Source organism: Dermacentor andersoni, chromosome 11 (genome assembly GCF_023375885.2).
Source record: "Dermacentor andersoni chromosome 11, qqDerAnde1_hic_scaffold, whole genome shotgun sequence".
Taxonomy (NCBI): domain Eukaryota; kingdom Metazoa; phylum Arthropoda; class Arachnida; order Ixodida; family Ixodidae; genus Dermacentor; species Dermacentor andersoni.
In genome coordinates this window covers 122829762-122845969 of record NC_092824.1, presented here as the reverse complement: position 1 = coordinate 122845969, position 16208 = coordinate 122829762, and the positions used below count along the sequence as shown (strand labels likewise).

Sequence of the window (16208 nt, the reverse complement as noted above, 5' to 3'; positions counted from 1 at the left end):
TGGTTGTAGGTTCTGTGGCGGAAAGCCGTGAGTAGTGGCGGTGCGGCAATGCGGCTTTGGCCTCGGTGAGCTCTGGCAGTACAGAATCTGCGTTGTTTGACCCGTGCTTTCTTGAGAACCCGGCGGTGGTGACAATTGAAATATCGAAGTGGCCTAGCGCCTCGGCAGCGAAGTTCTGCGAACCGCGATGTGGCGTCGCCGTGTCCGACTTTAACGGACATCGAGGGATGTGTTGCTCGCTGCAAGCCATGTGAATACAACTGCGTCGACCGCCCGCTGTTCAGCGCTGAATGCGTGTTTGGTGTGCTGTGCTTGAAACGAGTGGTGCAGCCGTGCAGCGGGGGTGGCGGAGGAGCAGAGTGGGGTTTGCGCGTTCACAGATATGTGCTCCCGTCTTGGTCTCATTAGCGGCTGTCGCGGGATTGTGGTGTGCTAGCTCCTTGCCTAGTATGAAGTTTACGACGCTAACACACAGCATGTTCACGTTTTTCCGCGCTATATGTCGTTTGCATGACGGCCGAGTTGAAAACGAGACATATGTCTGTGTTCTTTGCGTTTGTGTGTTGTAGATTACTTTCTATTGTGGAAGTTCTGGGAGTCTTATTACGCAAGGAGTGCGAACGTAAACATAAACACATATGTGTGTCTGAAATTTCGAATTACTCGTAATACCCTTTACGACTGATAAGTGGGCTACACGGCCTGTTTGAATCAGCTACCGTATGTTGCGACGCTCTTTCGTGTAGAATGATGCATGGTGCGCGTTTATTTCTGTACTGTTGTAAAAACCATTTTATTCACTCAATACAAATGTACGGCTTCTTCGCCGCAGTACAGCTTAGTTACGCGGCGAAGCAAACTAAAAGTGGAAGGGGGCCGCTATCAGCCGGCATAGTATGTCCACTTAGGCGACCTGAGAGGCGGCGGGTGCGCGAGTGTATAATTAAAGAACTCTTATTATGTCCAGTGAAGTGGAGATCATTAACTGTAGCACCAAAGTAGTGGACCACTACCAGAACAAAGGCATGTAGTGTGCCCATCTCAATTCTTGTGCTTATGCCAGTCTGCTTTTTTACAGCAATAGCTGCTATGGGCTAACTCCCCTGGTTGTTCTGATGTCTACTGGTGTTGTCCCTGGAATTCCCGAATTTCTTGCTAGAATATTGCAAATAAAGTTCTCATTGTGCTGCGAGGATTCAAACGTACGATCAAAAGAGTGGCAGTCCACAATTCTACATTTCAGCCACTCTGCTAAAGGTACAGTCGTGGTGAATACTGATCCCGGAGAGCGTGATCTAGCCAACAGGTGGCATGATTGGCTAACACCTGCTCAATGTCTGTGTACTGTATATAGAGCTGGCATCCACACCTTCAAGTTCTTACACATCACCTTCCCACTTGAGAAGGCAGTCCTATGTTAAATTTTCTTGCATGTGATGACAATGACTGGGTGCATCTGCATCATTAATCTTCTTCTAGTGCTTGGCTTCTCAGATTTACTGGATGGAGCTGTTGGTGTCTTGTTTTCCTCAAGCAAAGCGCGAGACCTAGCAATGGGTAGCCCAAATATAGATTTGTGAAAACCAAAACGAATTCAGCAGTAAGAAGCTAAAGGGTTGTTTTGGTGTAGATCAGTGGCTAAGTCCGGATATGAGAATAAAAAACAACTCTCATGGACAGGTCCGTACAACCTTTCTGATGTTCGGAGCACACTGAGCGACAGAGCGCTGCTTAGCTGGATTCCGCCACTACTAGGTTCAACCAATTAGACTGTGCTCTGATATACAGTCACATCACAATAAATTTACTGACATTACTTTCAGGACAGACCCTGTATGTGGTAATAGACAAACGTTAGACATAAATGTTGGGAACCTGGATGGAGGTGAGGGACATGTACAGTAAAAACAAGATGTATAAGGTCTAAAATTAATCCTTTTAGTCAGAAATTGGTCAGTGGTGTCTGGCTTCTCTTGATCCCTGGCCCTGGATGGTGAATACAATGTGTGTGTGTATATATATATATATATATATATATATATATATATATCATTGTGTGCAATCAAGCATACAATCATTGCATTCTACCTGTGCTAACGTATGGAGCAGAAACTTGGAGGTTTTTTGGAGACAAAAAAAGGGCATTGTGTTGTCATGTTGGAAAGCATTTTTACCGAGGAGAGTGTGTCAGCCACTGACAGAAATTTTAATGAAATATGTGCCATATAGCTAACATAAAATGTTGAGCTGTCATGAAGTTGAATCAGTTTGGTTTGACAACAGTCTCAAATGATGTTAAGGAGGAAAAAAGTCTTGTTTTATGCACCTTCTTCAGTGCAAAACACACAAGCTTAGGGAATCCATTTCAGAACCATTGTGTTGGAACATAAATCATGGCTTCATGTTGTTTCAGAATTTCTGCAGACACACCTTGACAGGCTGAGAATCAACGACCAATTCCTTGCTCCCAGCTCTCGGAGCGTTGTACACTTCTTGCAGGACCATAATCTGGGGAAATGGACAGGCTTTAGTATAGATGCAGAAGATCTATACAATTCTTTGCTGCAGATGCGTCTCCTGCAGTTTGTTAAGGACTGCATACACAATCAAACAGATTAGCCGGAATTTGCTGAAAGGTGTAAAATTCTGGTTGCAAGCTTTTTGGAGCTTCTTGATTTCTATTTAAAGTCAATTTCAGTCTGGTGGGAAGGTAAAATATGTGTCCGAAATGCTGGCATCTGCATAGGTTTCGGTGTTGCACCAGTGCTCAGCATTATTTTTTAAAGTTACGTTCACCAGCAAATAATCAAAACCTGAGTGGGCTTGCTCTTAAAATTTTCAGGTACGTGGATGGTTTGTTTTTCATGAGCAAACAATAACTTTCGCAGACCTGTCATCGAAGTACTGAAGCTATTTAGAGAACAAGAGCAAGGTTTCCACTTCACTTTAGAAGTCCCAGGAAAAAATGTGCTGGAACTTCTTATATCAGGCTTACTTTTATGTGGGATCACGTATGCTAGGGATATCAGTTGAGAACTTTTAAGTCCCTTCTTGATTATAGGTCTAGCCATTCAAAACTTATAAAGTACAGTATTGCCACTCACGCAATTAGAGGTGCCCCAACCAAGAGCTATCCTCACCCTATCCTTGAAAGTGTAAGGATTCTGGTGACAAGGCTTGATGAGGCAGGTTATCCAGTTTAAGTGGTTTCTTTATCTTGCAACACATTAACTAAGGAACTTCAAATGCAAGCAGGGTGGAAGAAGCTTAGGGAGCAAGAGTAGAACAAAGTTGCCATTATCCCTTCTGTTCATTGTCGCACAGGCTGAAAAAGGTGACTTCTAAGTTCAAGGTCAGGATTGGGTTTTCATACAAAATGTGAAGCAATAAACAAGCACATTCTTCATATGGGGTGTTTGAACAGGGAGGACTGTGAAGTATAGCATACAGTTTGTCTCTTGCACACGAGTTGCCACTAAGTTGCATTGTGCTTTAGTAATTGTTTTTTTACATTGATTAATCAGCCGTGACGTGTGCTGCCGTCAAAACATGCGCATTCTGTGATGTGAAGGTTGTTTTATATGTATCTGCATATGCTGGGGGGCAGGGTGTTGGTCACGTGATGTGTGTTATATATTGGTTGTTTTCTTCCAATAAACTTCATTTGACAGTGCTGTATCCTGTTCACGTTCTGTTACTTTTGTCGGCATATGTCGTGCAGTAGCTACCATGAAGCTTCACCAACTTGCCCAATTTTCCATCTTATTGAGCTTAGGGCAGATAACCAATGGAGCATTAGAGTTACGGAATGGGTGCCATGGAACTTTGCCAACGACGCAAGAAGCCTGCCCAGCCCCCCGCTGGTTACCTGCAGCCGCTCGACATCCCTGCCGAGCCCTTCCATCGTGTTGGCTTAGACCTTCTCGGCCTGCTCCATTCAGCATAAATTTACTACCTCCTACCACCCTCAAACGAACGGCCTCACTGAGTGTTTGAACCGCACCCTTACAGACATGCTATCCAAATACGTTTCAGACGACCACCGTGACTGGGACCTGGCTCTACCCTACATTACCTTAGCATACAACTCTTCCCGCCACGAAACTGCCAGCTTTTCCCCGTTTTACCTCTTGTATGGCCGTGAACCAACGCTACTACTAGATACCGTGCTTCCGTCCACCACAGCTTCAACTAGCGCTTATGCCCGTGATGCAATCGCTCGTGCTGACCATGCTCGTCAACTTGCGCGCGTTCGTCTACAAGTCTCTCAATACAAACAGAAGCGACGCTACGACCACAGAACACCTATACCTCCGTCACCGTGATGTCCATTTTGCATCCGGCACCCTCGTGTTGCTTTGGTCACCATCGCGTAAAGTTGGCCTTTGTGAGAAACTGCTTTCCTGTTATACCACCCCATATCGCATGCTCCGCCAAGTGACCGATGTCACCTATGAAATTGTTCTAGACACGCCCACTACGTCCTCCGGTGTGACAACCAGTGACATTGTCCACGTCACCCGACTCAAGCCCTACAATTCTCCACGTGCCTTGGATATTTAAAAGCACCGTGACGGCGCTTTTGCCGCCGGGGGGTAGTATTACAATATTATCGGTAAATAGCCGAGAGACGAGCCGCCGCGAGAACGACGAAGTGGGTCTGTGCCCTTGGCGCGAGAAAAATGTCGGCCTGGCGCCCTGGCTCCAGTCCAGTGTAAATAGCTTGTAAATAGCCTCTTCCGTCTGTATCTTTCTACACGTAACAATATATATAGAGAGATTTTCACATAACTAGTCCTTTTAACACATTTACCTACAAAATTAAACACTGTTCTTATTAAACACCTTGTACATAGATATTCATATTACTAATAATCTTTCAATGCAAATGCATATAAACTTTGACTAATGTTGACTAATGCTAATAACTGAACACTTTTTTGGCTTCTGGAACACTGGCTTTTTTTGCTGCAAGTTTTCTTGGACTCCTGCTTCCCTTAAACTTATACTGTATATGTTTGCAAGATCAAAACTGGAGTATGCTTCATCAATCCGGGATATACCTACAAAAAACACAACTCTCATATTTAGTTGAAGCCATACAAAACCAACCTGTACATTTTATTGTAGCTGCTTATTCCCGTACCGCGAGCATATCAACAATTAAGACTTGCCTTGATTGGCCAGGCTTGTTAACAAGAAAACTTGCCCATTTATTTCACAAATTTTTAATTGAAACATACGTTTTTATTACCTCCTTGTATCTCATTGAGAATGAACCACTATCTCAAGGTACAGGTGCCAACTTGCCAAACCAACCTTTACTATTCCTGTCAAAGGCAGCAAAGATTGGTTTGGCAAGTTGGCACCTGTACCTTGAGGTTGTGGTTCCTCCTCAATGAGATACGAGGAGGTAATAAAAACATATGTTTCAACCCTAGCAAAAGATCTGATAGGATAAATTGATAAAAATTCGATCAGTTTTTCTATTGCATTACGAAACGATACAACTGATACAATGATAAAATTCCTTTTAGTTCTATTCTGGACGTATCTGTGCTATTCCGCTTGTACAAGTCTACTAGTGTATTCTTTTTATTAGTGTAATAGTGTATTCATGTTAGTTTGCCAGATCTATAGTCTATCAGTATCTGTGTGTGTTGTATAGGTGTAATGTGCTTCAAGGAGAAGCAAGCTTCCTCAATTGCCCAAAAAATGAGTCATAAATAATGTATTTATATTGTTATTTATATTGTTATATTGTTCTTCCTTCTCCTCAGTGCAGCCACACTGTGGCGGCTGTTCCGTAGCAATATTATCACTGAAGACAATACACATAAATTAAATATGAAGCCCAGGATTTGCAAAGGAAAGATTATTGTAACAAACCTAAACAACAAATATACACCATATACCAGCTTAAAAAGAATAAAAATGTGATCACATTTAAAAGAGAAAAGATGTTTATATTGGTTCACAACAAAGTTTAGCCTTTTTAAACAGGAGGTTATTGGCAATCAAGCTACCGAATCGGTTCACATGTACACCATGAAGATTGTCAGACTTCACAATCTGGAAACCTAGTGAATATAAGTGGTGGGTTCTTCATTATTCATTACCATGCCTTCATGGCTTTTTGCCGGATAAGTACGTCAGACATTTCAGTTTGCTTGTGGAGGGTATCTATATACTTCTACTGGACAGCGTCATTTTAGATGACATAATGAGATCATCCCATCTTCTCCGAGTTTGTTGTGAGAACACAGTCTGTACGGATTGGGCGCAATGACATACAATGTCCACCAAATTCTGCATCTTCTTAAAAGTGTGGCTATATATATATAAACTAGGACCTCTTTGGTCGCATTCTTTGTTTGTATTTGAAGGCGGAAATGGACTTTTTGTGAAACTGGTCAGCGGAGCTAATGGTGTTCCTTTACAAATATAGGAACGTTATGTACTTGCTCGAAAGCTACAGGCAGCTAAAGCTAGTTTAAATCTTTCACCAGAAGTAGTCAGTTTTCTTGGTGTACAGGAGAGGAGAGCTGGTCAGCAGACAGTTTTGTTAGGCACTGGAAAGCTGTGCCTGAACTTGGATGAAAGTGAAAAAACAGGCTATAGTCCACAACCGTGCCTGTGACTCAACAAGTGTCACTGAATATTATCGAATGGTCATCAACCAACAGACATTCTACTCTCTCCAGTACACTTGGACTATAAAGACTAAAAACAGTGCATTTGTCAGCTCCTCAGGTGCGTTTTTTCTGATTTATAGAGTTCTTACTGGAGCGAATACTTGTATAATTCTGCAATGCCAGAAACTATTTACTGTTGAAATTCTCCATGCCAAGCAGCTTTCGGTCTGCGTCAGAAGAGAGGAGCCACTAGTTTACGTGACACCCAGTGAAGTTATGCGCCTTTGTGTGTTTATGGAAATAGATCACAATATTTTTGTATCGACAATACCAAACCTTTATGAAAGAGACTAATTCCCATGCTCAAAACATGCTCATTCATGTACCATGCCTTCAGCCATGGTACATGAATGTCTGGTAATAACAGGTTATAGCTTTAAATAACAGCAGTTGGTAACAGTGCACCATGCTTTACAGCGATCTGTAAGAATCAGCTTTTTGATGTTTAAATATATTAAACAAGCCAGAGCCATCAAAATTCTAGAGCATTTATTTTTTCTTGCGATAGCTTCTTATTTTCCTAATGAACCAGCTAGCCCAATTTGCCACTCTTCATTATTGTACTCTTGTTGAGCAAGTGCTTGGGGAATTGCATGGTCTGCATGTTAGAAGTAGTGATGCAGCTGCTGATGAAGAGCTGCAGTAGCCAAAACATGACAATATTTTACAAGACTTATGCATGGTTACGGGTCAGTGTCCTTACATGTAGCGAAGGGCCCTACTTAACCAAGTGACTGCTTTGAATGGGTGATCACAGTGAACAAACAGTGCTTCACTAGCAGATAGTGAAGAGGTAAAGCTTCTCAGTCTGTATGCAGAGGCATGTAAAGCAGCTGAATGATGCCTGAAGTGATCAGCTGTGCTACTTCATACAATAGCATCAGTTTCACACCATGCATCTGTCTTCCTCACTTTATTTTCTCCTTTGACTCAATGTAACTGGTGCAAGCTTATCCGTTAACTGTGGGGGCATTACTAAGACACTGTCTTTCTTCTGAATAAAACAAGCAAACACTGAAATTTTATTTGAACAGTATATTACACTTTGAATCAGACTCCAAACACTATATATGAAGCCTGCTGTTGATAGTCTTCTTTGCTACATAGGTTAAACTGCTCTTACACATTTCGACGTGCAGTGGTTGAAGTAGCACCCAGTGAAGAATTGTGTCCTCTGATTTTGCAATATGTGCACTTGATGTTTGGCTGTTTTTGTTCATGAATATGTGGTTTTAAAAATGGTAAATCCATGTTTTTACTTGAATAAGTTCTCAGATCTGTAATCACTTATGCTTAAATAATATGTATTGCTGTATTGTCATGTTCTGATGTATTGCTGTAGATCTTGTACCAATAGTGATGCTTGTCCTGTTTCCTTGCTTCCTGTCAGTGTGCCATGCCAGTTTGTTCTTTTTGCACAAGCTCACTTGTGTTCTGTCACATATCACAACACTTTTGGGACAAATGCAAAAGCGCATAGTCTGGAGAAAATAACTTCACATGAAGCTGGAATATGATAAAGACATGTGCCAATTAGACATGGTGTTCTATCAAGCATCTGTGAGCACAAATGGACATGGTGAAGTTGGTACTTCAGTCTATGTTGTTCCTCTTATGTGTTTGTTTAAATGTGGCTAAAGTTGCTTGCTTATTGTTTAGATAATGGAGTGTAAAATAAACCATAGTCATGTTGGTAGTCATGTCGCTTGTGTCTCATCCTTGTTCCTTTGTGGATGGATGCATTAGCGCTGTTATAATTTTCAAATCAAGTATGCACCAACTAGCCCAGAAAGCAGCTTTAATGAAATCACGTTGGTAGTGTCTAATTTATGGCATTCACAAACTCAGCTTGACATGTTAGAGCTGCAGTTGGTATCCACAGTCTTGAAAGTACTTTGTTTTGCTTTTGTAAATAAATTTTGTTACAACAGTAGGAAGATATCTATGAAAAGTAGGAAGATACCTATGAAGAAAGAGGTCAGACAAGGAGACACAATCTCTCCAATGCTATTCATTCACTGCGTGCTTGGAAGACGTATTCAAGCTATTAAACTGGGAAGGTTTAGGAGTAAGGATCGACGGCGAATATCTTGGCAACCTTCGGTTTGCCGATGACATTGTTCTATTCAGCAACACTGCGGACGAGTTACAAAAATAATTGAGGACCTTAACAGGGAGAGTGTAAGACTGGGGCTGAAGATTAATATGCAGAAGACAAAGATAATGATAAATAACCGGGCAAGGGAACAAGAGATAACTAGTCACCCTCTAGAGTCTGTGAAGGAGTATGTTTACCTAGGTCAACTAATCACAGGGAACCCTCACCATGAGAAGGAAATTCACAGAAGAATAAAAATGGGTTGGATCACATACGGCAGACATCATATGAGCTCCTGACTGGGAGCTTACCATTATCATTGAAAAGGAAAGTATACAATCAGTACATTTTACTGGTGCTGACATATGGCGCAGAGACTTGGAGACTGACAAAGAAGCTTGAGAACAAGTTAAGGACCGCGCAAAGAGCGATGGAATGAAGAATGCTAGGCATAACTTTAAGAGACAGAAAGAGAGCGGTTTGGATCAGAGAGCAAGCGGGTATAGACGATATTCTAATAGACATTAAGAGAAAAAAATGGCACTGGGCAGGTCATGTAATGCGCAGATTAGATAACCATTGGACCATTAGGGTGACAGAATGGGTACCAAGAGAAGGGAAGTGTAGTAGAGGATGGCAGAAGACTAGGTGGTGCGATGAAATTAGGAAATTTGCGGGTGCTAGTTGGAATTGGTTGGCGCAGGACAGGGATAATTGGAGATCGCAGGGAGAGGGCTTCATCCTGCAGTGGACATAAATAGGCTGATGATGATGTTGTTGATGATGACGGCAGTAATCCTGTTTTGGATATGATTAAATGTTGCACATCCGTCTCACAAAATTTGTAAATGTAATTCTGTATTAAAAGAACTGGAGCACACATGCTACAAAAATGGAGTGATACTTTTCTCATGCAACATCCCCAATATAGTTTCATAGACTAAGTAACGCTGCTGTGCTTTGAAACGTGTGCTTTAATTTACGCTGATACATGTTAGGATAATATATCTGCAAACAAGCTGCAAAATGTTTTGATAATTGCACAGTTTACACAGTTCATTTTTATTTGATACTCTAATATCCCAACTGTGTTTGTTAATCTGTTCACGTGGCAGGCAATGCATTCAGGGTTGTATATTCAGTTCATTTTAAAAACTTCAGGCGTGTCGGCACCGGTGTGTGTGAGCTATTCCAAACATGCTTTATCAGTGCCTCAATTAGATTTATGTGTGTTGTATGATGATCTCTATCTGGGTATAAAAGACTGATACATCATCCTATTTGCTCTTGTAGGCAGCACAGTGAGATCTATCTGCTGCCTACCAGTCTGGTAAAGAGTTCTATGGGTCAGGTAGGAATATATATCCCTCTTAGAAGGACCCGTACAACCTATACATATTCCTAAGAGACTTGTAGAAATTTCTATCAGTTTTTTTGCTAGGATACTGATGTTAGGCTTTTAAATAGTGATGGCACTCCAAAGAGACATTAGTGGAAACATTGCTCTACTGGGCACGCGCAGCAGCTAAGCCCAGTGGGGGGGGAGAGAGATACGGACCGGCCGCAGCCTGCGAAAGCAAGGATGATGTGGCGTCGCGGCGACGCCCTCTCCCCTCACGCAACACCTGGTGCGCTAGAGCGACGGCAGGTGTACCCATTCACCCGCTCTGCTCCGTCGAGGCGCGCTCGCCATGTGGTCACAACCAATGGGATTTGAGGTGCTGTTTTGCTGAGACGATAGATGCCGGCTTTTTTGCTCAATGGGGATTTCATGCTTTCGCATAAATAATAGCTAAAGAATAACAACGACGACGTGGTTATGTTGAGCTCGCGTTCATGCTTCGTCTGCACGGACCGCCATACCTGTGTACTTTTGGTACTGGGGCCAATGTTATGAATTCGTGTGCGTTATCTGCTTGTAGGTTTTTTTTTTTCTTGTATGTTATGTATTCTTCACCAATGTCTGAAAATGCCTGCATATGTGATGGATTTGTATGTGTTTACATGCTTGTATATTTCTATGTATACCCACCCTGCTATGATCTGATTTCAGATCGCAGTATCTATAAATAAATAATAAATAATTCTGTACCATGCAAGACACTGAGCCATGGAGAACCCACAAAGATCAGGCGATAGGAAAAAAACGCTGTGCTTTAAACATGCACCCATAGAGTGCCCCAATATTGCAACCAGCCGATCCACGCATAGCGAAGCGTCCACATGGCCACGTTTGCCACGTGGCCATGCTATGCGGGCGTGTGGCTGATAGTAACAATTGAGTAATCGAAAGACTGCTTCTGAATGCATTTGCTAACCAATTTGAGTCCACGGCACTTTTATGTGCTGCTTTGAATAACTGCGTGTGGTACCACGGTTCCCGCAGAATTTTTGTTGCCCATTGATGCATGTGGCGTGTACTTGAGCAGCAGCGCTCGGTGTGTTTTGACTAAAGCAATGTCATTTCAATTCTGCTTGCCACTCGTGGCGGCTGTAGCTGCTTATAGTTATACAGTACTTTGGTTATAAAGTACAGTAAGTCTACTTAATAAATTTTATTGGGATGAGGTTTTATTTTGTTAAATCGAGAACTTCGTCAAATTGAAACCACTTGATTAGATCATGCAACATGCCATAAAATTGATGGAAGAGCCAAAAATGTCGTTTTTGCTTACGTTCACACTTATTGTAGCAGTTGAGGATGTACTCTGCCTTAACGGGAGAAACGATTACACATTCTTAAAAGCTATACGTCAGTGATACTAAAATCACCAGAACTCAATAAGACCTACCATGCCCACATTTTTCTTTTTAAAATTATGGCAAAATCAGGCAAGATGTTAGTTGATTCTAGGTTTTCAGTGCTCATGAATATGACAGTGAAAGTATTGAATGGCATCTAGTGTACTGCAACGAAAACAAGGACGCAAGAAGAAACAAAACACACACATAATTAGGCGCTTGAGCCTGTGTTTCATTTCTTCTTGTGTTCTTGTTTTTGCTGCGCTACACTACATGCTGTTCCATGATCAACAAACAAGCCCACATTGCCACCCTTGTAGAGAACAGGAAATTTCGTTATACACTTAAACCTTGTTATAACAAAGTAGGTAAAATCGGCAATTCGCTTCGTTACATAGAAATTTCGTTGTATTGAAATTTGATCTTTTATGCAAATAAGTACAGTAGCCGATCGATTTTTGTTGCATGGAAAGGGGCCGCACAATTTTTCGAATTATCGGGCAATCGAAAAAAAATTGTTTTCTCATTCAAAAAGTTTGAATGAGAAAACAATTTATTTTGACGAATACAGGAGTCAGCGATGAATGATACGGTTTCATGCGACGTCGATATCTTCACATCAGCGGAACGAATTAAGCGAAGCCATGCTTTCCCGTGCACTCCGCCCCCACAGCTAATAGCATCGCCCAGCCGCACTGCGACGATGCTATCATGATAAAATATTTTTGCGCGCACAATTGACAAGGACACAGTGAAGGGGGACACACGAGCGCTTACTCACAACTATTTTATTTTCGGAAAGATACAGAACATATATACCCCAGCTATCAGCACAGAGCATGTGCAACAAGAGTGGTCAGTAAACCAGAAACAGATTAAAAACAGATGAAGAAGGTTCAACCAGTATTTAAAAAAGCAAATTCATTTTCAGTGATTACAACCGATGGTTGGCTTATGCATCTTTCAGCGCACTTTTTGATGTGAAATGCTTCTGTGATTTCACGTACGTGTTAGCTTATTTTTATCAGAAAACAAAATGTCAGTGTTAAAAAATACCGGATCACAATGACATAGATTGCAGTGGTTCGACAAGTGCGAATGATTTTCTTTACCAAGAGAATGTTCATGTTCTTTTAGACGGGCATTTATGCACCGACCGGTTTGTCCTATGTACATGTTGCCACAGGTCAATGGAAGCCGGTACACAACACCTATTCTGCATTTTGTGAATTTTTGATCGTCTTTTAGACCACAGCTGCATTTTTTTACCCTATTATCTAATTTATTGGAAATAGCTTGGCACAGTTTTTTCACAGAAGTATTTCATATCAAAAAGTGCGCTGAAAGATGCATAAGCCAACCATCGGTTGTAATCACTGAAATTGAATTTGCTTTTTTAAATACTGGTTGAACCTTCTTAATCTGTTTTTAATCTGTTTTTAATCTGTTTCTGGTTTACTGACCACTCTTGTTGCACATGCTCAGCGCTGATAGCTGGGGTATATATGTTCTGTATCTTCCCAAAAATAAAATAGTTGTGAGTAAGCGCTCGTGTGTCCCCCTTCACTGTGTCCTTGTCAATTGTGCGCGCAAAAATATTTTACTATGAATTCATACCAACTCGCCCAACTATCAGTTCTGATGCTATCATGAAAAGCGCCGGCAGCGGGGAGTGAATGCTTCGTCTGCTTCTCGTTCCAACGGGTAACCGAAACTCGAGACTGCGCAACCTCCGATACTAAACATTCGGGAAGACAACTTACATGATGCCAAGCCGTCTCGGCATGCCCACTCTTTCCACACGCAGCAGATTACCTCTAAAGCAGGGTGCACGGCTGCGTATGTGCTCAGCCGCGCTTACAGCCACACGCAGTCATGGCCGAGACGCACACCAACTTACCCTCCATTCCGCCCCCTCGCGCACACTTGATCGCGTTACCGCGAACTCGTTTCCCTCCCACGCTTTGCCATTGCTTGCGTGGGAAGGTGGCACTTATGAAGCCACCATTTTTCTTGTTCCACCCTCGCACACTTTCATCATCATCATCACCAGCCTGGTTACGACCGCTGCAGGGCAAAGGCCTCTCCCATACTTCTCCAACTACCCCCGTCATGCACAAATTGTGGCCATGTCGTCCCTGCAAACTTCTTAATCTCATCCACCTACCTAACTTTCTGCCGCCCCCTGCTACGCTTCCCTTCCCTTGGAATCCAGTCCGTAACCCTTAATGACCATCGGTTATCTTCCCTCCTAATTACATGTCCTGCCCATGCCCATTTCTTTTTCTTGATTAAATTCAACTAAGATGTCATTAACTCGCTTTTGTTTCCTCACCCGATCTGCTCTTTTCTTATCCCTTAACGTTACACCCATCATTCTTCTTTCCATAGCTCGTTGCGTCGTCCTCAATTTAAGTAGAACCCTTTTCGTAAGCCTCCAGGTTTCTGCCCCGTACGTGAGTACTGGTAAGACACAGCTGTTATACACTTTTCTCTTGAGGGATAATGGCACTAGAGCTGTGCAAGGGATCGGGCCGGCCCGAAAGCCCAGACTCGGCCCGGCCCGCGGGCCGGGCTCAGGCCATTTGGAGATTCTCTTACTCGGGCTTGGTCCGGGCCCAGGCCAGGCTTTCTATGTCTCGGACAGAGTGGTCGGGCTCCCCGATCTCGACTGTGTACCTTATGCGAAAGTATGCTTGTTGTCTCGCATGTAGGTACAGCAGGAAGTGCAATGTATTTATTCATCAAAAATGGAATCTACAGAGATGGGAGAAAAGTACAAACACTAACATACGCTATGCTCTCTTACGCTACGATCGCGTAAGAGAGCTTCTCGCGTCGATACCAGGGGAGTACTCGTGCACTCTTCAAGAACAACCTCCCGCAACAAAGCCATGCATGGACTTCTTCAGCGAGTGGAGCGACGCAGCCGGCAACCAGACTGCTGAACAAGACGAGCTGACCGAATACTTGGCCGCAGAATTGACACCGTGCTCGGAATCTGAACTAGTGCAGCTTTGGAAAAGCAAGGAAGCCACGTACCCAAAACTTGCTCTTCTTGCTAAGAGGCTATTAGCCATTCCGACCACCAGTTTAAGCAGTGAACGAAACTTCAGTGCTGCCGGATTCATAATGCAGGAGTGCCGCACTTGCCTTAACCCTTCATCAATGGACAACTTGATGTTTTTGCACAATAGCTTAGAATAACAATTTTGTGCATGCGCTGCATCTGTATATACTCACGATTTTGTCATATGGAATGCAAGAGTCGAACGTTATAAGGTCGTTTAAATAAACTGATTTTCCTGATATTGTTTCTTTTTGTGTCAGCGTCGCCTTATTGCAGGCCGGGCCCGGGCCGGGCCTTAACCCGGCCTAAGGCTGAGCCGGGCCGGACTGGGCCGCCTGTGGTAGTGTAGGGTTCGGGCTGGGCGCGGGCTCAGAATTGCGGCCCGTGCACCGCTCTAAATGGCACCCTGCTGTTCGCACACTTTCACTCGCACCTAAAGCACAAGTGCGCGGGGCGAGATAGGATCTGATCACACTTGGACTTAATTTATACGGAACATGATGCGTCTCCAGGCGGTTATTCTTGTCGCGCTGCACGCAGTTTGAGAGGTGTGTTTGCAAGCAGCCGCTCGTAATTCAATCATTTGACTATCTGCGTCCACAGACGTTACCATTGTCTCAGCACTCCTTTGCCGCAGAAGCGAAATTTCGTTATGTTGAAATCGCACACAAACACACTTCATTTTATTGAGGCTCTAAATGCATGGTGTTCTATGGAGAAGAGGTTATGAAAAGTTAAATACTTCGTTATATCGCGAATTTTGTTATATTGAGGTTTGACTGTATAGAGATTTTAATGTGTATACCTTGTTGTGTAGCTCCTTGGATCATGGTTTCCACATCGCTCATGGGTGCGATTTTTTTTTTTTTTGCTTATTCTGTCCATGATAGCGGCAAGGAAAGAACCACAGAAACTTAATACGGATCAATTGATGCTGCTTACCCAATATTACTGCTGTCCACTCAATCAGACAGCAGAGTGCTGCTACACATGACAGCTTTACTAAAGGGACCATGCAAAGGCAATTTTCGGCACATGTTCAATGTTTTGTTCTGTCAGCAGTGGTGAAGTAGTTCTTTTTTTAATCTGCGTTATGCCTGCACCTAGTAATTAACTTGTTCATGTGGTTTGGGCTGGTGATTTAAATCTTATTATCAAACAATTAATGTAGCATTATACTGATTGTACATCAAGTCAAAACTTTGTTACTCTGTATTAACAAGAATTCACGAAGCAATGCAGGAAGGATATTCCAGCTATCTCTGCATCCTTTCAAGAGAGTCTCCAACTCTGTGGAGTAAAATCATTTGACTTCTATACTATTATTGACCGTGTACCCTAATTCATGTACAAAAGGGCTGTGTACATACTGAGTGAGATTGCAAAATTTGAGTCATGTAATATTGCCAGTATTTTCCTGCAGCAATAAATATAAAGTCCTCATCAACAAGTTCGACAACTAATCATTCATATAAACAATCGCAGTATGTAGGTTTGAGTGAAGCATTTTTGTGCTTTATATGCTCTTTTGCAAATATCAGTGCGTTAATTGTGTGAAAAAAATGACTTCGTCACTAATTATAAGCAGCAGACAGCTATATTA

The 16208-nt window shown here is 42.6% G+C and overlaps 1 protein-coding gene across 2 annotated transcripts in view; it reads left to right on the top strand.

The window, feature by feature from the left end:
• The window catches only part of CNPYb (FGF signaling regulator protein canopy b), a 79484-nt gene extending 64632 nt beyond the window's left edge, over window positions 1–14852 (top strand). The window contains exon 3 of one of the 2 annotated variants that reach the window (XM_055075561.2): window positions 14384–14852. The gene's annotated coding sequence lies outside the window, so the exon portion shown is untranslated. Of the gene's footprint in view, window positions 1–2413; window positions 3677–14383 lie in introns of those variants that run through there. The other variant, XM_055075559.2, reaches the window with a different exon arrangement.
• Window positions 14853–16208: the final 1356 nt, after the last annotated feature.